Here is a 17,837-nt window from a genome sequence, read left to right as displayed (position 1 = left end):
TATTCCTATCAAAGTACTGTTAAAGGATAGCATGTGTTTGATGGCTGAGACACCATTATCCGCCACTCAGCTGGTGTGAGCAACTGTCAGTGGTGTCACAGCATGTTTAAATGGGCTTTCTGCGGCCTGTTTCGTAGCTTACGGCCATACCACCCTGAACACGCCCGATCTCGTCTGATCTCGGAAGCTAAGCAGGGTCGGGCCTGGTTAGTACTTGGATGGGAGACCGCCTGGGAATACCAGGTGCTGTAAGCTTTTTTTCCCTCTCAGCTGTCACCAAAGGAGGGCGCTGTTGCTCCATCACCGCACACAGGGCTTTGAGGAACAAAAGCTGCAATCATTCCAGCTGTGTCTGAATGCACGCCAGAGAGGTGGCACTGAGACGCCTCACTTTCCAAGTAGTTTTTAGGGTTCCAGTTCTCACTGTTACAGCCTGTAAAAAGCCTGCAATCATCCCGCATGTACACAAATGGCCTGAGGAACAAGGTTGCAGTCCTTCCAGCTGTGTGTTTCTCCGCAGAAAAAAAAAAACTATTCCTATCAAAGTACTGTTAAAGGATAGCATGTGTTTGATGGCTGAGACACCATTATCCGCCACTCAGCTGGTGTGAGCAACTGTCAGTGGTGTCACAGCATGTTTAAATGGGCTTTCTGCGGCCTGTTTCGTCGCTTACGGCCATACCACCCTGAACACGCCCGATCTCGTCTGATCTCGGAAGCTAAGCAGGGTCGGGCCTGGTTAGTACTTGGATGGGAGACCGCCTGGGAATACCAGGTGCTGTAAGCTTTTTTTCCCTCTCAGCTGTCACCAAAGGAGGGCGCTGTTGCTCCATCACCGCACACAGGGCTTTGAGGAACAAAAGCTGCAATCATTCCAGCTGTGTCTGAATGCACACCAGAGAGGTGGCACTGAGACGCCTCACTTTCCAAGTAGTTTTTAGGGTTCCAGTTCTCACTGTTACAGCCTGTAAAAGCCTGCAATCATCCCGCATGTACACAAATGGCCTGAGGAACAAGGTTGCAGTCCTTCCAGCTGTGTGTTTCTCCGCAGAAAAAAAAAAACTATTCCTATCAAAGTACTGTTAAAGGATAGCATGTGTTTGATGGCTGAGACACCATTATCCGCCACTCAGCTGGTGTGAGCAACTGTCAGTGGTGTCACAGCATGTTTAAATGGGCTTTCTGCGGCCTGTTTCGTCGCTTACGGCCATACCACCCTGAACACGCCCGATCTCGTCTGATCTCGGAAGCTAAGCAGGGTCGGGCCTGGTTAGTACTTGGATGGGAGACCGCCTGGGAATACCAGGTGCTGTAAGCTTTTTTTCCCTCTCAGCTGTCACCAAAGGAGGGCGCTGTTGCTCCATCACCGCACACAGGGCTTTGAGGAACAAAAGCTGCAATCATTCCAGCTGTGTCTGAATGCACGCCAGAGAGGTGGCACTGAGACGCCTCACTTTCCAAGTAGTTTTTAGGGTTCCAGTTCTCACTGTTACAGCCTGTAAAAAGCCTGCAATCATCCCGCATGTACACAAATGGCCTGAGGAACAAGGTTGCAGTCCTTCCAGCTGTGTGTTTCTCCGCAGAAAAAAAAACAACTATTCCTATCAAAGTACTGTTAAAGGATAGCATGTGTTTGATGGCTGAGACACCATTATCCGCCACTCAGCTGGTGTGAGCAACTGTCAGTGGTGTCACAGCATGTTTAAATGGGCTTTCTGCGGCCTGTTTCGTCGCTTACGGCCATACCACCCTGAACACGCCCGATCTCGTCTGATCTCGGAAGCTAAGCAGGGTCGGGCCTGGTTAGTACTTGGATGGGAGACCGCCTGGGAATACCAGGTGCTGTAAGCTTTTTTTCCCTCTCAGCTGTCACCAAAGGAGGGCGCTGTTGCTCCATCACCGCACACAGGGCTTTGAGGAACAAAAGCTGCAATCATTCCAGCTGTGTCTGAATGCACGCCAGAGAGGTGGCACTGAGACGCCTCACTTTCCAAGTAGTTTTTAGGGTTCCAGTTCTCACTGTTACAGCCTGTAAAAAGCCTGCAATCATCCCGCATGTACACAAATGGCCTGAGGAACAAGGTTGCAGTCCTTCCAGCTGTGTGTTTCTCCGCAGAAAAAAAAAAACTATTCCTATCAAAGTACTGTTAAAGGATAGCATGTGTTTGATGGCTGAGACACCATTATCCGCCACTCAGCTGGTGTGAGCAACTGTCAGTGGTGTCACAGCATGTTTAAATGGGCTTTCTGCGGCCTGTTTCGTAACTTACGGCCATACCACCCTGAACACGCCCGATCTCGTCTGATCTCGGAAGCTAAGCAGGGTCGGGCCTGGTTAGTACTTGGATGGGAGACCGCCTGGGAATACCAGGTGCTGTAAGCTTTTTTTCCCTCTCAGCTGTCACCAAAGGAGGGCGCTGTTGCTCCATCACCGCACACAGGGCTTTGAGGAACAAAAGCTGCAATCATTCCAGCTGTGTCTGAATGCACGCCAGAGAGGTGGCACTGAGACGCCTCACTTTCCAAGTAGTTTTTAGGGTTCCAGTTCTCACTGTTACAGCCTGTAAAAAGCCTGCAATCATCCCGCATGTACACAAATGGCCTGAGGAACAAGGTTGCAGTCCTTCCAGCTGTGTGTTTCTCCGCAGAAAAAAAACAAACTATTCCTATCAAAGTACTGTTAAAGGATAGCATGTGTTTGATGGCTGAGACACCATTATCCGCCACTCAGCTGGTGTGAGCAACTGTCAGTGGTGTCACAGCATGTTTAAATGGGCTTTCTGCGGCCTGTTTCGTAGCTTACGGCCATACCACCCTGAACAAGCCCGATCTCGTCTGATCTCGGAAGCTAAGCAGTGTCGGGGCTGGTTAGTACTTGGATGGGAGACCGCCTGGGAATACCAGGTGCTGTAAGCTATTTTTCCCTCTCAGCTGTCACCAAAGGAGGGCGCTGTTGCTCCATCACCGCACACAGGGCTTTGAGGAACAAAAGCTGCAATCATTCCAGCTGTGTCTGAATGCACGCCAGAGAGGTGGCACTGAGACGCCTCACTTTCCAAGTAGTTTTTAGGGTTCCAGTTCTCACTGTTACAGCCTGTAAAAAGCCTGCAATCATCCCGCATGTACACAAATGGCCTGAGGAACAAGGTTGCAGTCCTTCCAGCTGTGTGTTTCTCCGCAGAAAAAAAAAAACTATTCCTATCAAAGTACTGTTAAAGGATAGCATGTGTTTGATGGCTGAGACACCATTATCCGCCACTCAGCTGGTGTGAGCAACTGTCAGTGGTGTCACAGCATGTTTAAATGGGCTTTCTGCGGCCTGTTTCGTAACTTACGGCCATACCACCCTGAACACGCCCGATCTCGTCTGATCTCGGAAGCTAAGCAGGGTCGGGCCTGGTTAGTACTTGGATGGTAGTCCGCCTGGGAATACCAGGTGCTGTAAGCTTTTTTTCCCTCTCAGCTGTCACCAAAGGAGGGCGCTGTTGCTCCATCACCGCACACAGGGCTTTGAGGAACAAAAGCTGCAATCATTCCAGCTGTGTCTGAATGCACGCCAGAGAGGTGGCACTGAGACGCCTCACTTTCCAAGTAGTTTTTAGGGTTCCAGTTCTCACTGTTACAGCCTGTAAAAAGCCTGCAATCATCCCGCATGTACACAAATGGCCTGAGGAACAAGGTTGCAGTCCTTCCAGCTGTGTGTTTCTCCGCAGAAAGAAAAAAAACTATTCCTATCAAAGTACTGTTAAAGGATAGCATGTGTTTGATGGCTGAGACACCATTATCCGCCACTCAGCTGGTGTGAGCAACTGTCAGTGGTGTCACAGCATGTTTAAATGGGCTTTCTGCGGCCTGTTTCGTCGCTTACGGCCATACCACCCTGAACACGCCCGATCTCATCTGATATCGGAAGCTAAGCAGGGTCGGGCCTGGTTAGTACTTGGATGGGAGACCGCCTGGGAATACCAGGTGCTGTAAGCTTTTTTTCCCTCTCAGCTGTCACCAAAGGAGGGCGCTGTTGCTCCATCACCGCACACAGGGCTTTGAGGAACAAAAGCTGCAATCATTCCAGCTGTGTCTGAATGCACGCCAGAGAGGTGGCACTGAGACGCCTCACTTTCCAAGTAGTTTTTAGGGTTCCAGTTCTCACTGTTACAGCCTGTAAAAAGCCTGCAATCATCCCGCATGTACACAAATGGCCTGAGGAACAAGGTTGCAGTCCTTCCAGCTGTGTGTTTCTCCGCAGAAAAAAAAAAACTATTCCTATCAAAGTACTGTTAAAGGATAGCATGTGTTTGATGGCTGAGACACCATTATCCGCCACTCAGCTGGTGTGGGCAACTGTCAGTGGTGTCAGAGCATGTTTAAATGGGCTTTCTGCGGCCTGTTTTATAGCTTACAGCCATACCACCCTGAACACGCCCGATCTCGTCTGATCTCGGAAGCTAAGCAGGGTCGGGCCTGGTTAGTACTTGGATGGGAGACCGCCTGGGAATACCAGGTGCTGTAAGCTTTTTTTCGCTCTCAGCTGTCACCAAAGGAGGGCGCTGTTGCTCCATCACCGCACACAGGGCTTTGAGGAACAAAAGCTGCAATCATTCCAGCTGTGTCTGAATGCACGCCAGAGAGGTGGCACTGAGACGCCTCACTTTCCAAGTAGTTTTTAGGGTTCCAGTTCTCACTGTTACAGCCTGTAAAAAGCCTGCAATCATCCCGCATGTACACAAATGGCCTGAGGAACAAGGTTGCAGTCCTTCCAGCTGTGTGTTTCTCCGCAGAAAAAAAAAAACTATTCCTATCAAAGTACTGTTAAAGGATAGCATGTGTTTGATGGCTGAGACACCATTATCCGCCACTCAGCTGGTGTGAGCAACTGTCAGTGGTGTCACAGCATGTTTAAATGGGCTTTCTGCGGCCTGTTTCGTAACTTACGGCCATACCACCCTGAACACGCCCGATCTCGTCTGATCTCGGAAGCTAAGCAGGGTCGGGCCTGGTTAGTACTTGGATGGTAGTCCGCCTGGGAATACCAGGTGCTGTAAGCTTTTTTTCCCTCTCAGCTGTCACCAAAGGAGGGCGCTGTTGCTCCATCACCGCACACAGGGCTTTGAGGTACAAAAGCTGCAATCATTCCAGCTGTGTCTGAATGCACGCCAGAGAGGTGGCACTGAGACGCCTCACTTTCCAAGTAGTTTTTAGGGTTCCAGTTCTCACTGTTACAGCCTGTAAAAAGCCTGCAATCATCCCGCATGTACACAAATGGCCTGAGGAACAAGGTTGCAGTCCTTCCAGCTGTGTGTTTCTCCGCAGAAAGAAAAAAAACTATTCCTATCAAAGTACTGTTAAAGGATAGCATGTGTTTGATGGCTGAGACACCATTATCCGCCACTCAGCTGGTGTGAGCAACTGTCAGTGGTGTCACAGCATGTTTAAATGGGCTTTCTGCGGCCTGTTTCGTCGCTTACGGCCATACCACCCTGAACACGCCCGATCTCATCTGATATCGGAAGCTAAGCAGGGTCGGGCCTGGTTAGTACTTGGATGGGAGACCGCCTGGGAATACCAGGTGCTGTAAGCTTTTTTTCCCTCTCAGCTGTCACCAAAGGAGGGCGCTGTTGCTCCATCACCGCACACAGGGCTTTGAGGAACAAAAGCTGCAATCATTCCAGCTGTGTCTGAATGCACGCCAGAGAGGTGGCACTGAGACGCCTCACTTTCCAAGTAGTTTTTAGGGTTCCAGTTCTCACTGTTACAGCCTGTAAAAAGCCTGCAATCATCCCGCATGTACACAAATGGCCTGAGGAACAAGGTTGCAGTCCTTCCAGCTGTGTGTTTCTCCGCAGAAAAAAAAAAACTATTCCTATCAAAGTACTGTTAAAGGATAGCATGTGTTTGATGGCTGAGACACCATTATCCGCCACTCAGCTGGTGTGGGCAACTGTCAGTGGTGTCAGAGCATGTTTAAATGGGCTTTCTGCGGCCTGTTTTATAGCTTACAGCCATACCACCCTGAACACGCCCGATCTCGTCTGATCTCGGAAGCTAAGCAGGGTCGGGCCTGGTTAGTACTTGGATGGGAGACCGCCTGGGAATACCAGGTGCTGTAAGCTTTTTTTCGCTCTCAGCTGTCACCAAAGGAGGGCGCTGTTGCTCCATCACCGCACACAGGGCTTTGAGGAACAAAAGCTGCAATCATTCCAGCTGTGTCTGAATGCACGCCAGAGAGGTGGCACTGAGACGCCTCACTTTCCAAGTAGTTTTTAGGGTTCCAGTTCTCACTGTTACAGCCTGTAAAAAGCCTGCAATCATCCCGCATGTACACAAATGGCCTGAGAAACAAGGTTGCAGTCCTTCCAGCTGTGTGTTTCTCCGCAGAAAAAAAAAAACTATTCCTATCAAAGTACTGTTAAAGAATAGCATGTGTTTGATGGCTGAGACACCATTATCCGCCACTCAGCTGGTGTGAGCAACTGTCAGCGGTGTCACAGCATGTTTAAATGGGCTTTCTGCGGCCTGTTTCGTCGCTTACGGCCATACCACCCTGAACGCGCCCGATCTCGTCTGATCTCGGAAGCTAAGCAGGGTCGGGCCTGGTTAGTACTTGGATGGGAGACCGCCTGGGAATACCAGGTGCTGTAAGCTTTTTTTCCCTCTCAGCTGTCACCAAAGGAGGGCGCTGTTGCTCCATCACCGCACACAGGGCTTTGAGGAACAAAAGCTGCAATCATTCCAGCTGTGTCTGAATGCACGCCAGAGAGGTGGCACTGAGACGCCTCACTTTCCAAGTAGTTTTTAGGGTTCCAGTTTTCACTGTTACAGCCTGTAAAAAGCCTGCAATCATCCCGCATGTACACAAATGGCCTGAGGAACAAGGTTGCAGTCCTTCCAGCTGTGTGTTTCTCCGCAAAAAAAAAACAACTATTCCTATCAAAGTACTGTTAAAGGATAGCATGTGTTTGATGGCTGAGACACCATTATCCGCCACTCAGCTGGTGTGAGCAACTGTCAGTGGTGTCACAGCATGTTTAAATGGGCTTTCTGCGGCCTGTTTTGTAGCTTACGGCCATACCACCCTGAACGCGCCCGATCTCGTCTGATCTCGGAAGCTAAGCAGGGTCGGGCCTGGTTAGTACTTGGATGGGAGACCGCCTGGGAATACCAGGTGCTGTAAGCTTTTTTTCCCTCTCAGCTGTCACCAAAGGAGGGCGCTGTTGCTCCATCACCGCACACAGGGCTTTGAGGAACAAAAGCTGCAATCATTCCAGCTGTGTCTGAATGCACGCCAGAGAGGTGGCACTGAGACGCCTCACTTTCCAAGTAGTTTTTAGGGTTCCAGTTCTCACTGTTACAGCCTGTAAAAAGCCTGCAATCATCCCGCATGTACACAAATGGCCTGAGGAACAAGGTTGCAGTCCTTCCAGCTGTGTGTTTCTCCGCAGAAAAAAAACAACTATTCCTATCAAAGTACTGTTAAAGGATAGCATGTGTTTGATGGCTGAGACACCATTATCCGCCACTCAGCTGGTGTGAGCAACTGTCAGTGGTGTCACAGCATGTTTAAATGGGCTTTCTGCGGCCTGTTTCGTAGCTTACGGCCATACCACCCTGAACACGCCCGATCTCGTCTGATCTCGGAAGCTAAGCAGTGTCGGGCCTGGTTAGTACTTGGATGGGAGACCGCCTGGGAATACCAGGTGCTGTAAGCTTTTTTTCCCTTTCAGCTGTCACCAAAGGAGGGCGCTGTTGCTCCATCACCGCACACAGGGCTTTGAGGAACAAAAGCTGCAATCATTCCAGCTGTGTCTGAATGCACGCCAGAGAGGTGGCACTGAGACGCCTCACTTTCCAAGTAGTTTTTAGGGTTCCAGTTCTCACTGTTACAGCCTGTAAAAAGCCTGCAATCATCCCGCATGTACACAAATGGCCTGAGGAACAAGGTTGCAGTCCTTCCAGCTGTGTGTTTCTGCGCAGAAAAAAAAAACTATTCCTATCAAAGTACTGTTAAAGGATAGCATGTGTTTGATGGCTGAGACACCATTATCCGCCACTCAGCTGGTTTGAGCAACTGTCAGTGGTGTCACAGCATTTTTAAATGGGCTTTCTGCGGCCTGTTTCGTAGCTTACGGCCATACCACCCTGAACACGCCCGATCTCGTCTGATCTCGGAAGCTAAGCAGGGTCGGGCCTGGTTAGTACTTGGATGGGAGACCGCCTGGGAATACCAGGTGCTGTAAGCTTTCTTTCCCTCTCAGCTGTCACCAAAGGAGGGCGCTGTTGCTCCATCACCGCACACAGGGCTTTGAGGAACAAAAGCTGCAATCATTCCAGCTGTGTCTGAATGGACGCCAGAGAGGTGGCACTGAGACGCCTCACTTTCCAAGTAATTTTTAGGGTTCCAGTTCTCACTGTTACAGCCTGTAAAAAGCCTGCAATCATCCCGCATGTACACAAATGGCCTGAGAAACAAGGTTGCAGTCCTTCCAGCTGTGTGTTTCTCCGCAGAAAAAAAAACTATTCCTATCAAAGTACTGTTAAAGGATAGCATGTGTTTGATGGCTGAGACACCATTATCCGCCACTCAGCTGGTGTGAGCAACTGTCAGTGGTGTCACAGCATGTTTAAATGGGCTTTCTGCGGACTGTTTCGTCGCTTACGGCCATACCGCCCTGAACACGCCCGATCTTGTCTGATCTCGGAAGCTAAGCAGGGTCGGGCCTGGTTAGTACTTGGATGGGAGACCGCCTGGGAATACCAGGTGCTGTAAGCTTTTTTTCCCTCTCAGCTGTCACCAAAGGAGGGCGCTGTTGCTCCATCACCGCACACAGGGCTTTGAGGAACAAAAGCTGCAATCATTCCAGCTGTGTCTGAATGCACGCCAGAGAGGTGGCACTGAGACGCCTCACTTTCCAAGTAGTTTTTAGGGTTCCAGTTCTCACTGTTACAGCCTGTAAAAAGCCTGCAATCATCCCGCATGTACACAAATGGCCTGAGGAACAAGGTTGCAGTCCTTCCAGCTGTGTGTTTCTCCGCAGAAAAAAAACAACTATTCCTATCAAAGTACTGTTAAAGGATAGCATGTGTTTGATGGCTGAGACACCATTATCCGCCACTCAGCTGGTGTGAGCAACTGTCAGTGGTGTCACAGCATGTTTAAATGGGCTTTCTGCGGCCTGTTTCGTCGCTTACGGCCATACCACCCTGAACACGCCCGATCTCATCTGATATCGGAAGCTAAGCAGGGTCGGGCCTGGTTAGTACTTGGATGGGAGACCGCCTGGGAATACCAGGTGCTGTAAGCTTTTTTTCCCTCTCAGCTGTCACCAAAGGAGGGCGCTGTTGCTCCATCACCGCACACAGGGCTTTGAGGAACAAAAGCTGCAATCATTCCAGCTGTGTCTGAATGCACGCCAGAGAGGTGGCACTGAGACGCCTCACTTTCCAAGTAGTTTTTAGGGTTCCAGTTCTCACTGTTACAGCCTGTAAAAAGCCTGCAATCATCCCGCATGTACACAAATGGCCTGAGGAACAAGGTTGCAGTCCTTCCAGCTGTGTGTTTCTCCGCAGAAAAAAAAAAACTATTCCTATCAAAGTACTGTTAAAGGATAGCATGTGTTTGATGGCTGAGACACCATTATCCGCCACTCAGCTGGTGTGGGCAACTGTCAGTGGTGTCACAGCATGTTTAAATGGGCTTTCTGCGGCCTGTTTTGTAGCTTACAGCCATACCACCCTGAACACGCCCGATCTCGTCTGATCTCGGAAGCTAAGCAGGGTCGGGCCTGGTTAGTACTTGGATGGGAGACAGCCTGGGAATACCAGGTGCTGTAAGCTTTTTTTCCCTCTCAGCTGTCACCAAAGGAGGGAGCTGTTGCTCCATCACCGCACACAGGGCTTTGAGGAACAAAAGCTGCAATCATTCCAGCTGTGTCTGAATGCACGCCAGAGAGGTGGCACTGAGACGCCTCACTTTCCAAGTAGTTTTTAGGGTTCCAGTTCTCACTGTTACAGCCTGTAAAAAGCCTGCAATCATCCCGCATGTACACAAATGGCCTGAGGAACAAGGTTGCAGTCCTTCCAGCTGTGTGTTTCTCCGCAGAAAAAAAACAACTATTCCTATCAAAGTACTGTTAAAGGATAGCATGTGTTTGATGGCTGAGACACCATTATCCGCCACTCAGCTGGTGTGAGCAACTGTCAGTGGTGTCACAGCATGTTTAAATGGGCTTTCTGCGGCCTGTTTCGTCGCTTACGGCCATACCACCCTGAACACGCCCGATCTCATCTGATATCGGAAGCTAAGCAGGGTCGGGCCTGGTTAGTACTTGGATGGGAGACCGCCTGGGAATACCAGGTGCTGTAAGCTTTTTTTCCCTCTCAGCTGTCACCAAAGGAGGGCGCTGTTGCTCCATCACCGCACACAGGGCTTTGAGGAACAAAAGCTGCAATCATTCCAGCTGTGTCTGAATGCACGCCAGAGAGGTGGCACTGAGACGCCTCACTTTCCAAGTAGTTTTTAGGGTTCCAGTTCTCACTGTTACAGCCTGTAAAAAGCCTGCAATCATCCCGCATGTACACAAATGGCCTGAGGAACAAGGTTGCAGTCCTTCCAGCTGTGTGTTTCTCCGCAGAAAAAAAAAAACTATTCCTATCAAAGTACTGTTAAAGGATAGCATGTGTTTGATGGCTGAGACACCATTATCCGCCACTCAGCTGGTGTGGGCAACTGTCAGTGGTGTCACAGCATGTTTAAATGGGCTTTCTGCGGCCTGTTTTGTAGCTTACAGCCATACCACCCTGAACACGCCCGATCTCGTCTGATCTCGGAAGCTAAGCAGGGTCGGGCCTGGTTAGTACTTGGATGGGAGACAGCCTGGGAATACCAGGTGCTGTAAGCTTTTTTTCCCTCTCAGCTGTCACCAAAGGAGGGAGCTGTTGCTCCATCACCGCACACAGGGCTTTGAGGAACAAAAGCTGCAATCATTCCAGCTGTGTCTGAATGCACGCCAGAGAGGTGGCACTGAGACGCCTCACTTTCCAAGTAGTTTTTAGGGTTCCAGTTCTCACTGTTACAGCCTGTAAAAAGCCTGCAATCATCCCGCATGTACACAAATGGCCTGAGGAACAAGGTTGCAGTCCTTCCAGCTGTGTGTTTCTGCGCAGAAAAAAAACAACTATTCCTATCAAAGTACTGTTAAAGGATAGCATGTGTTTGATGGCTGAGACACCATTATCCGCCACTCAGCTGGTGTGAGCAACTGTCAGTGGTGTCACAGCATGTTTAAATGGGCTTTCTGCGGCCTTTTCATCGCTTACGGCCATACCGCCCTGAACACGCCCGATCTCGTCTGATCTCGGAAGCTAAGCAGGGTCGGGCCTGGTTAGTACTTGGATGGGAGACCGCCTGGGAATACCAGGTGCTGTAAGCTTTTTTTCCCTCTCAGCTGTCACCAAAGGAGGGCGCTGTTGCTCCATCACCGCACACAGGGCTTTGAGGAACAAAAGCTGCAATCATTCCAGCTGTGTCTGAATGCACGCCAGAGAGGTGGCACTGAGACGCCTCACTTTCCAAGTAGTTTTTAGGGTTCCAGTTCTCACTGTTACAGCCTGTAAAAAGCCTGCAATCATCCCGCATGTACACAAATGGCCTGAGGAACAAGGTTGCAGTCCTTCCAGCTGTGTGTTTCTCCGCAGAAAAAAAACAACTATTCCTATCAAAGTACTGTTAAAGGATAGCATGTGTTTGATGGCTGAGACACCATTATCCGCCACTCAGCTGGTGTGAGCAACTGTCAGTGGTGTCACAGCATGTTTAAATGGGCTTTCTGCGGCCTGTTTTGTCGCTTACGGCCATACCACCCTGAACACGCCCGATCTCATCTGATATCGGAAGCTAAGCAGGGTCGGGCCTGGTTAGTACTTGGATGGGAGACCGCCTGGGAATACCAGGTGCTGTAAGCTTTTTTTCCCTCTCAGCTGTCACCAAAGGAGGGCGCTGTTGCTCCATCACCGCACACAGGGCTTTGAGGAACAAAAGCTGCAATCATTCCAGCTGTGTCTGAATGCACGCCAGAGAGGTGGCACTGAGACGCCTCACTTTCCAAGTAGTTTTTAGGGTTCCAGTTCTCACTGTTACAGCCTGTAAAAAGCCTGCAATCATCCCGCATGTACACAAATGGCCTGAGGAACAAGGTTGCAGTCCTTCCAGCTGTGTGTTTCTCCGCAGAAAAAAAAAAACTATTCCTATCAAAGTACTGTTAAAGGATAGCATGTGTTTGATGGCTGAGACACCATTATCCGCCACTCAGCTGGTGTGGGCAACTGTCAGTGGTGTCACAGCATGTTTAAATGGGCTTTCTGCGGCCTGTTTTGTAGCTTACAGCCATACCACCCTGAACACGCCCGATCTCGTCTGATCTCGGAAGCTAAGCAGGGTCGGGCCTGGTTAGTACTTGGATGGGAGACAGCCTGGGAATACCAGGTGCTGTAAGCTTTTTTTCCCTCTCAGCTGTCACCAAAGGAGGGAGCTGTTGCTCCATCACCGCACACAGGGCTTTGAGGAACAAAAGCTGCAATCATTCCAGCTGTGTCTGAATGCACGCCAGAGAGGTGGCACTGAGACGCCTCACTTTCCAAGTAGTTTTTAGGGTTCCAGTTCTCACTGTTACAGCCTGTAAAAAGCCTGCAATCATCCCGCATGTACACAAATGGCCTGAGGAACAAGGTTGCAGTCCTTCCAGCTGTGTGTTTCTGCGCAGAAAAAAAACAACTATTCCTATCAAAGTACTGTTAAAGGATAGCATGTGTTTGATGGCTGAGACACCATTATCCGCCACTCAGCTGGTGTGAGCAACTGTCAGTGGTGTCACAGCATGTTTAAATGGGCTTTCTGCGGCCTGTTTCATCGCTTACGGCCATACCACCCTGAACACGCCCGATCTCGTCTGATCTCGGAAGCTAAGCAGGGTCGGGCCTGGTTAGTACTTGGATGGGAGACCGCCTGGGAATACCAGGTGCTGTAAGCTTTTTTTCCCTCTCAGCTGTCACCAAAGGAGGGCGCTGTTGCTCCATCACCGCACACAGGGCTTTGAGGAACAAAAGCTGCAATCATTCCAGCTGTGTCTGAATGCACGCCAGAGAGGTGGCACTGAGACGCCTCACTTTCCAAGTAGTTTTTAGGGTTCCAGTTCTCACTGTTACAGCCTGTAAAAAGCCTGCAATCATCCCGCATGTACACAAATGGCCTGAGGAACAAGGTTGCAGTCCTTCCAGCTGTGTGTTTCTCCGCAGAAAAAAAAAAACTATTCCTATCAAAGTACTGTTAAAGGATAGCATGTGTTTGATGGCTGAGACACCATTATCCGCCACTCAGCTGGTGTGAGCAACTGTCAGTGGTGTCACAGCATGTTTAAATGGGCTTTCTGCGGCCTGTTTCGTAGCTTACGGCCATACCACCCTGAACACGCCCGATCTCGTCTGATCTCGGAAGCTAAGCAGGGTCGGGCCTGGTTAGTACTTGGATGGGAGACCGCCTGGGAATACCAGGTGCTGTAAGCTTTTTTTCCCTCTCAGCTGTCACCAAAGGAGGGCGCTGTTGCTCCATCACCGCACACAGGGCTTTGAGGAACAAAAGCTGCAATCATTCCAGCTGTGTCTGAATGCACGCCAGAGAGGTGGCACTGAGACGCCTCACTTTCCAAGTAGTTTTTAGGGTTCCAGTTCTCACTGTTACAGCCTGTAAAAAGCCTGCAATCATCCCGCATGTACACAAATGGCCTGAGGAACAAGGTTGCAGTCCTTCCAGCTGTGTGTTTCTGCGCAGAAAAAAAACAACTATTCCTATCAAAGTACTGTTAAAGGATAGCATGTGTTTGATGGCTGAGACACCAATATCCGCCACTCAGCTGGTGTGAGCAACTGTCAGCGGTGTCACAGCATGTTTAAATGGGCTTTCTGCGGCCTGTTTCGTCGCTTACGGCCATACCACCCTGAACACGCCCGATCTCGTCTGATCTCGGAAGCTAAGCAGGGTCGGGCCTGGTTAGTACTTGGATGGGAGACCGCCTGGGAATACCAGGTGCTGTAAGCTTTTTTTCCCTCTCAGCTGTCACCAAAGGAGGGCGCTGTTGCTCCATCACCGCACACAGGGCTTTGAGGAACAAAAGCTGCAATCATTCCAGCTGTGTCTGAATGCACGCCAGAGAGGTGGCACTGAGACGCCTCACTTTCCAAGTAGTTTTTAGGGTTCCAGTTCTCACTGTTACAGCCTGTAAAAAGCCTGCAATCATCCCGCATGTACACAAATGGCCTGAGAAACAAGGTTGCAGTCCTTCCAGCTGTGTGTTTCTCCGCAGAAAAAAAACAACTATTCCTATCAAAGTACTGTTAAAGGATAGCATGTGTTTGATGGCTGAGACACCATTATCCGCCACTCAGCTGGTGTGAGCAACTGTCAGCGGTGTCACAGCATGTTTAAATGGGCTTTCTGCGGCCTGTTTCGTCGCTTACGGCCATACCACCCTGAACGCGCCCGATCTCGTCTGATCTCGGAAGCTAAGCAGGGTCGGGCCTGGTTAGTACTTGGATGGGAGACCGCCTGGGAATACCAGGTGCTGTAAGCTTTTTTTCCCTCTCAGCTGTCACCAAAGGAGGGCGCTGTTGCTCCATCACCGCACACAGGGCTTTGAGGAACAAAAGCTGCAATCATTCCAGCTGTGTCTGAATGCACGCCAGAGAGGTGGCACTGAGACGCCTCACTTTCCAAGTAGTTTTTAGGGTTCCAGTTTTCACTGTTACAGCCTGTAAAAAGCCTGCAATCATCCCGCATGTACACAAATGGCCTGAGGAACAAGGTTGCAGTCCTTCCAGCTGTGTGTTTCTCCGCAAAAAAACAACAACTATTCCTATCAAAGTACTGTTAAAGGATAGCATGTGTTTGATGGTTGAGACACCATTATCCGCCACTCAGCTGGTGTGAGCAACTGTCAGTGGTGTCACAGCATGTTTAAATGGGCTTTCTGCGGCCTGTTTTGTAGCTTACGGCCATACCACCCTGAACACGCCCGATCTCGTCTGATCTCGGAAGCTAAGCAGGGTCGGGCCTGGTTAGTACTTGGATGGGAGACCGCCTGGGAATACCAGGTGCTGTAACCTTTTTTTCCCTCTCAGCTGTCACCAAAGGAGGGCGCTGTTGCTCCATCACCGCACACAGGGCTTTGAGGAACAAAAGCTGCAATCATTCCAGCTGTGTCTGAATGCACGCCAGAGAGGTGGCACTGAGACGCCTCACTTTCCAAGTAGTTTTTAGGGTTCCAGTTCTCACTGTTACAGCCTGTAAAAAGCCTGCAATCATCCCGCATGTACACAAATGGCCTGAGGAACAAGGTTGCAGTCCTTCCAGCTGTGTGTTTCTCCGCAGAAAAAAAACAACTATTCCTATCAAAGTACTGTTAAAGGATAGCATGTGTTTGATGGCTGAGACACCATTATCCGCCACTCAGCTGGTGTGAGCAACTGTCAGTGGTGTCACAGCATGTTTAAATGGGCTTTCTGCGGCCTGTTTCGTAGCTTACGGCCATACCACCATGAACACGCCCGATCTCGTCTGATCTCGGAAGCTAAGCAGGGTCGGGCCTGGTTAGTACTTGGATGGGAGACCGCCTGGGAATACCAGGTGCTGTAAGCTTTTTTCCCTCTCAGCTGTCACCAAAGGAGGGTGCTGTTGCTCCATCACCGCACACAGGGCTTTGAGGAACAAAAGCTGCAATCATTCCAGCTGTGTCTGAATGCACGCCAGAGAGGTGGCACTGAGACGCCTCACTTTCCAAGTAGTTTTTAGGGTTCCAGTTCTCACTGTTACAGCCTGTAAAAAGCCTGCAATCATCCCGCATGTACACAAATGGCCTGAGGAACAAGGTTGCAGTCCTTCCAGCTGTGTGTTTCTGCGCAGAAAAAAAACAACTATTCCTATCAAAGTACTGTTAAAGGATAGCATGTGTTTGATGGCTGAGACACCAATATCCGCCACTCAGCTGGTGTGAGCAACTGTCAGTGGTGTCACAGCATGTTTAAATGGGCTTTCTGCGGCCTGTTTCGTCGCTTACGGCCATACCGCCCTGAACACGCCCGATCTTGTCTGATCTCGGAAGCTAAGCAGGGTCGGGCCTGGTTAGTACTTGGATGGGAGACCGCCTGGGAATACCAGGTGCTGTAAGCTTTTTTTCCCTCTCAGCTGTCACCAAAGGAGGGCGCTGTTGCTCCATCACCGCACACAGGGCTTTGAGGAACAAAAGCTGCAATCATTCCAGCTGTGTCTGAATGCACGCCAGAGAGGTGGCACTGAGACGCCTCACTTTCCAAGTAGTTTTTAGGGTTCCAGTTCTCACTGTTACAGCCTGTAAAAAGCCTGCAATCATCCCGCATGTACACAAATGGCCTGAGGAACAAGGTTGCAGTCCTTCCAGCTGTGTGTTTCTCCGCAGAAAAAAAACAACTATTCCTATCAAAGTACTGTTAAAGGATAGCATGTGTTTGATGGCTGAGACACCATTATCCGCCACTCAGCTGGTGTGAGCAACTGTCAGTGGTGTCACAGCATGTTTAAATGGGCTTTCTGCGGCCTGTTTCGTCGCTTACGGCCATACCACCCTGAACACGCCCGATCTCATCTGATATCGGAAGCTAAGCAGGGTCGGGCCTGGTTAGTACTTGGATGGGAGACCGCCTGGGAATACCAGGTGCTGTAAGCTTTTTTTCCCTCTCAGCTGTCACCAAAGGAGGGCGCTGTTGCTCCATCACCGCACACAGGGCTTTGAGGAACAAAAGCTGCAATCATTCCAGCTGTGTCTGAATGCACGCCAGAGAGGTGGCACTGAGACGCCTCACTTTCCAAGTAGTTTTTAGGGTTCCAGTTCTCACTGTTACAGCCTGTAAAAAGCCTGCAATCATCCCGCATGTACACAAATGGCCTGAGGAACAAGGTTGCAGTCCTTCCAGCTGTGTGTTTCTCCGCAGAAAAAAAAAAACTATTCCTATCAAAGTACTGTTAAAGGATAGCATGTGTTTGATGGCTGAGACACCATTATCCGCCACTCAGCTGGTGTGGGCAACTGTCAGTGGTGTCACAGCATGTTTAAATGGGCTTTCTGCGGCCTGTTTTGTAGCTTACAGCCATACCACCCTGAACACGCCCGATCTCGTCTGATCTCGGAAGCTAAGCAGGGTCGGGCCTGGTTAGTACTTGGATGGGAGACAGCCTGGGAATACCAGGTGCTGTAAGCTTTTTTTCCCTCTCAGCTGTCACCAAAGGAGGGAGCTGTTGCTCCATCACCGCACACAGGGCTTTGAGGAACAAAAGCTGCAATCATTCCAGCTGTGTCTGAATGCACGCCAGAGAGGTGGCACTGAGACGCCTCACTTTCCAAGTAGTTTTTAGGGTTCCAGTTCTCACTGTTACAGCCTGTAAAAAGCCTGCAATCATCCCGCATGTACACAAATGGCCTGAGGAACAAGGTTGCAGTCCTTCCAGCTGTGTGTTTCTCCGCAGAAAAAAAACAACTATTCCTATCAAAGTACTGTTAAAGGATAGCATGTGTTTGATGGCTGAGACACCATTATCCGCCACTCAGCTGGTGTGAGCAACTGTCAGTGGTGTCACAGCATGTTTAAATGGGCTTTCTGCGGCCTGTTTCGTCGCTTACGGCCATACCACCCTGAACACGCCCGATCTCATCTGATATCGGAAGCTAAGCAGGGTCGGGCCTGGTTAGTACTTGGATGGGAGACCGCCTGGGAATACCAGGTGCTGTAAGCTTTTTTTCCCTCTCAGCTGTCACCAAAGG

At 50.1% G+C, this 17,837-nt stretch overlaps 34 non-coding genes across 34 annotated transcripts; all 34 read left to right on the top strand.

Moving 5' to 3' along the window:
- Nucleotides 1–136: 136 nt before the first annotated feature.
- On the top strand, nucleotides 137–255 carry LOC128370473 (5S ribosomal RNA). The gene has a single exon (XR_008322572.1). It is a non-coding gene; the product is annotated as a 5S ribosomal RNA (ribosomal RNA).
- Nucleotides 256–668: 413 nt separating this feature from the next.
- On the top strand, nucleotides 669–787 carry LOC128370472 (5S ribosomal RNA). The gene has a single exon (XR_008322571.1). It is a non-coding gene; the product is annotated as a 5S ribosomal RNA (ribosomal RNA).
- A 412-nt stretch (nucleotides 788–1,199) lies between these two features.
- LOC128370470 (5S ribosomal RNA) lies at nucleotides 1,200–1,318 on the top strand. Its single transcript, XR_008322570.1, has one exon. It is a non-coding gene; the product is annotated as a 5S ribosomal RNA (ribosomal RNA).
- Nucleotides 1,319–1,732: 414 nt separating this feature from the next.
- On the top strand, nucleotides 1,733–1,851 carry LOC128370469 (5S ribosomal RNA). Its single transcript, XR_008322569.1, has one exon. It is a non-coding gene; the product is annotated as a 5S ribosomal RNA (ribosomal RNA).
- Nucleotides 1,852–2,264: 413 nt separating this feature from the next.
- LOC128370550 (5S ribosomal RNA) lies at nucleotides 2,265–2,383 on the top strand. Its single transcript, XR_008322644.1, has one exon. It is a non-coding gene; the product is annotated as a 5S ribosomal RNA (ribosomal RNA).
- Nucleotides 2,384–2,797: 414 nt separating this feature from the next.
- On the top strand, nucleotides 2,798–2,916 carry LOC128369941 (5S ribosomal RNA). Its single transcript, XR_008322102.1, has one exon. It is a non-coding gene; the product is annotated as a 5S ribosomal RNA (ribosomal RNA).
- Nucleotides 2,917–3,329: 413 nt separating this feature from the next.
- On the top strand, nucleotides 3,330–3,448 carry LOC128369890 (5S ribosomal RNA). The gene has a single exon (XR_008322054.1). It is a non-coding gene; the product is annotated as a 5S ribosomal RNA (ribosomal RNA).
- A 414-nt stretch (nucleotides 3,449–3,862) lies between these two features.
- LOC128370562 (5S ribosomal RNA) lies at nucleotides 3,863–3,981 on the top strand. The gene has a single exon (XR_008322655.1). It is a non-coding gene; the product is annotated as a 5S ribosomal RNA (ribosomal RNA).
- A 413-nt stretch (nucleotides 3,982–4,394) lies between these two features.
- On the top strand, nucleotides 4,395–4,513 carry LOC128370495 (5S ribosomal RNA). The gene has a single exon (XR_008322593.1). It is a non-coding gene; the product is annotated as a 5S ribosomal RNA (ribosomal RNA).
- Nucleotides 4,514–4,926: 413 nt separating this feature from the next.
- Nucleotides 4,927–5,045, top strand: LOC128369889 (5S ribosomal RNA). Its single transcript, XR_008322053.1, has one exon. It is a non-coding gene; the product is annotated as a 5S ribosomal RNA (ribosomal RNA).
- Nucleotides 5,046–5,459: 414 nt separating this feature from the next.
- On the top strand, nucleotides 5,460–5,578 carry LOC128370561 (5S ribosomal RNA). The gene has a single exon (XR_008322654.1). It is a non-coding gene; the product is annotated as a 5S ribosomal RNA (ribosomal RNA).
- A 413-nt stretch (nucleotides 5,579–5,991) lies between these two features.
- LOC128370494 (5S ribosomal RNA) lies at nucleotides 5,992–6,110 on the top strand. The gene has a single exon (XR_008322592.1). It is a non-coding gene; the product is annotated as a 5S ribosomal RNA (ribosomal RNA).
- A 413-nt stretch (nucleotides 6,111–6,523) lies between these two features.
- LOC128370278 (5S ribosomal RNA) lies at nucleotides 6,524–6,642 on the top strand. The gene has a single exon (XR_008322390.1). It is a non-coding gene; the product is annotated as a 5S ribosomal RNA (ribosomal RNA).
- Nucleotides 6,643–7,055: 413 nt separating this feature from the next.
- On the top strand, nucleotides 7,056–7,174 carry LOC128370266 (5S ribosomal RNA). The gene has a single exon (XR_008322379.1). It is a non-coding gene; the product is annotated as a 5S ribosomal RNA (ribosomal RNA).
- Nucleotides 7,175–7,587: 413 nt separating this feature from the next.
- LOC128370618 (5S ribosomal RNA) lies at nucleotides 7,588–7,706 on the top strand. The gene has a single exon (XR_008322707.1). It is a non-coding gene; the product is annotated as a 5S ribosomal RNA (ribosomal RNA).
- A 412-nt stretch (nucleotides 7,707–8,118) lies between these two features.
- Nucleotides 8,119–8,237, top strand: LOC128370467 (5S ribosomal RNA). Its single transcript, XR_008322567.1, has one exon. It is a non-coding gene; the product is annotated as a 5S ribosomal RNA (ribosomal RNA).
- Nucleotides 8,238–8,648: 411 nt separating this feature from the next.
- LOC128370624 (5S ribosomal RNA) lies at nucleotides 8,649–8,767 on the top strand. Its single transcript, XR_008322713.1, has one exon. It is a non-coding gene; the product is annotated as a 5S ribosomal RNA (ribosomal RNA).
- Nucleotides 8,768–9,180: 413 nt separating this feature from the next.
- On the top strand, nucleotides 9,181–9,299 carry LOC128370560 (5S ribosomal RNA). Its single transcript, XR_008322653.1, has one exon. It is a non-coding gene; the product is annotated as a 5S ribosomal RNA (ribosomal RNA).
- A 413-nt stretch (nucleotides 9,300–9,712) lies between these two features.
- Nucleotides 9,713–9,831, top strand: LOC128369881 (5S ribosomal RNA). The gene has a single exon (XR_008322046.1). It is a non-coding gene; the product is annotated as a 5S ribosomal RNA (ribosomal RNA).
- A 413-nt stretch (nucleotides 9,832–10,244) lies between these two features.
- Nucleotides 10,245–10,363, top strand: LOC128370559 (5S ribosomal RNA). Its single transcript, XR_008322652.1, has one exon. It is a non-coding gene; the product is annotated as a 5S ribosomal RNA (ribosomal RNA).
- A 413-nt stretch (nucleotides 10,364–10,776) lies between these two features.
- Nucleotides 10,777–10,895, top strand: LOC128369880 (5S ribosomal RNA). Its single transcript, XR_008322045.1, has one exon. It is a non-coding gene; the product is annotated as a 5S ribosomal RNA (ribosomal RNA).
- Nucleotides 10,896–11,307: 412 nt separating this feature from the next.
- On the top strand, nucleotides 11,308–11,426 carry LOC128370493 (5S ribosomal RNA). Its single transcript, XR_008322591.1, has one exon. It is a non-coding gene; the product is annotated as a 5S ribosomal RNA (ribosomal RNA).
- Nucleotides 11,427–11,839: 413 nt separating this feature from the next.
- LOC128370558 (5S ribosomal RNA) lies at nucleotides 11,840–11,958 on the top strand. The gene has a single exon (XR_008322651.1). It is a non-coding gene; the product is annotated as a 5S ribosomal RNA (ribosomal RNA).
- A 413-nt stretch (nucleotides 11,959–12,371) lies between these two features.
- On the top strand, nucleotides 12,372–12,490 carry LOC128369879 (5S ribosomal RNA). Its single transcript, XR_008322044.1, has one exon. It is a non-coding gene; the product is annotated as a 5S ribosomal RNA (ribosomal RNA).
- A 413-nt stretch (nucleotides 12,491–12,903) lies between these two features.
- LOC128370466 (5S ribosomal RNA) lies at nucleotides 12,904–13,022 on the top strand. The gene has a single exon (XR_008322566.1). It is a non-coding gene; the product is annotated as a 5S ribosomal RNA (ribosomal RNA).
- A 413-nt stretch (nucleotides 13,023–13,435) lies between these two features.
- On the top strand, nucleotides 13,436–13,554 carry LOC128370465 (5S ribosomal RNA). The gene has a single exon (XR_008322565.1). It is a non-coding gene; the product is annotated as a 5S ribosomal RNA (ribosomal RNA).
- A 413-nt stretch (nucleotides 13,555–13,967) lies between these two features.
- On the top strand, nucleotides 13,968–14,086 carry LOC128370464 (5S ribosomal RNA). The gene has a single exon (XR_008322564.1). It is a non-coding gene; the product is annotated as a 5S ribosomal RNA (ribosomal RNA).
- A 413-nt stretch (nucleotides 14,087–14,499) lies between these two features.
- Nucleotides 14,500–14,618, top strand: LOC128370255 (5S ribosomal RNA). The gene has a single exon (XR_008322366.1). It is a non-coding gene; the product is annotated as a 5S ribosomal RNA (ribosomal RNA).
- A 413-nt stretch (nucleotides 14,619–15,031) lies between these two features.
- Nucleotides 15,032–15,150, top strand: LOC128370617 (5S ribosomal RNA). The gene has a single exon (XR_008322706.1). It is a non-coding gene; the product is annotated as a 5S ribosomal RNA (ribosomal RNA).
- Nucleotides 15,151–15,563: 413 nt separating this feature from the next.
- Nucleotides 15,564–15,682, top strand: LOC128370585 (5S ribosomal RNA). Its single transcript, XR_008322676.1, has one exon. It is a non-coding gene; the product is annotated as a 5S ribosomal RNA (ribosomal RNA).
- Nucleotides 15,683–16,094: 412 nt separating this feature from the next.
- Nucleotides 16,095–16,213, top strand: LOC128370622 (5S ribosomal RNA). The gene has a single exon (XR_008322711.1). It is a non-coding gene; the product is annotated as a 5S ribosomal RNA (ribosomal RNA).
- A 413-nt stretch (nucleotides 16,214–16,626) lies between these two features.
- Nucleotides 16,627–16,745, top strand: LOC128370557 (5S ribosomal RNA). Its single transcript, XR_008322650.1, has one exon. It is a non-coding gene; the product is annotated as a 5S ribosomal RNA (ribosomal RNA).
- Nucleotides 16,746–17,158: 413 nt separating this feature from the next.
- On the top strand, nucleotides 17,159–17,277 carry LOC128369878 (5S ribosomal RNA). Its single transcript, XR_008322043.1, has one exon. It is a non-coding gene; the product is annotated as a 5S ribosomal RNA (ribosomal RNA).
- A 413-nt stretch (nucleotides 17,278–17,690) lies between these two features.
- Nucleotides 17,691–17,809, top strand: LOC128370556 (5S ribosomal RNA). Its single transcript, XR_008322649.1, has one exon. It is a non-coding gene; the product is annotated as a 5S ribosomal RNA (ribosomal RNA).
- Nucleotides 17,810–17,837: the final 28 nt, after the last annotated feature.

This window comes from Scomber japonicus, chromosome 12, assembly GCF_027409825.1.
Source record: "Scomber japonicus isolate fScoJap1 chromosome 12, fScoJap1.pri, whole genome shotgun sequence".
NCBI classification, from domain to species: domain Eukaryota; kingdom Metazoa; phylum Chordata; class Actinopteri; order Scombriformes; family Scombridae; genus Scomber; species Scomber japonicus.
The sequence above is the reverse complement of the archived record's forward strand: the minus strand, read 5'-3'. Positions and strand labels throughout refer to the sequence as shown.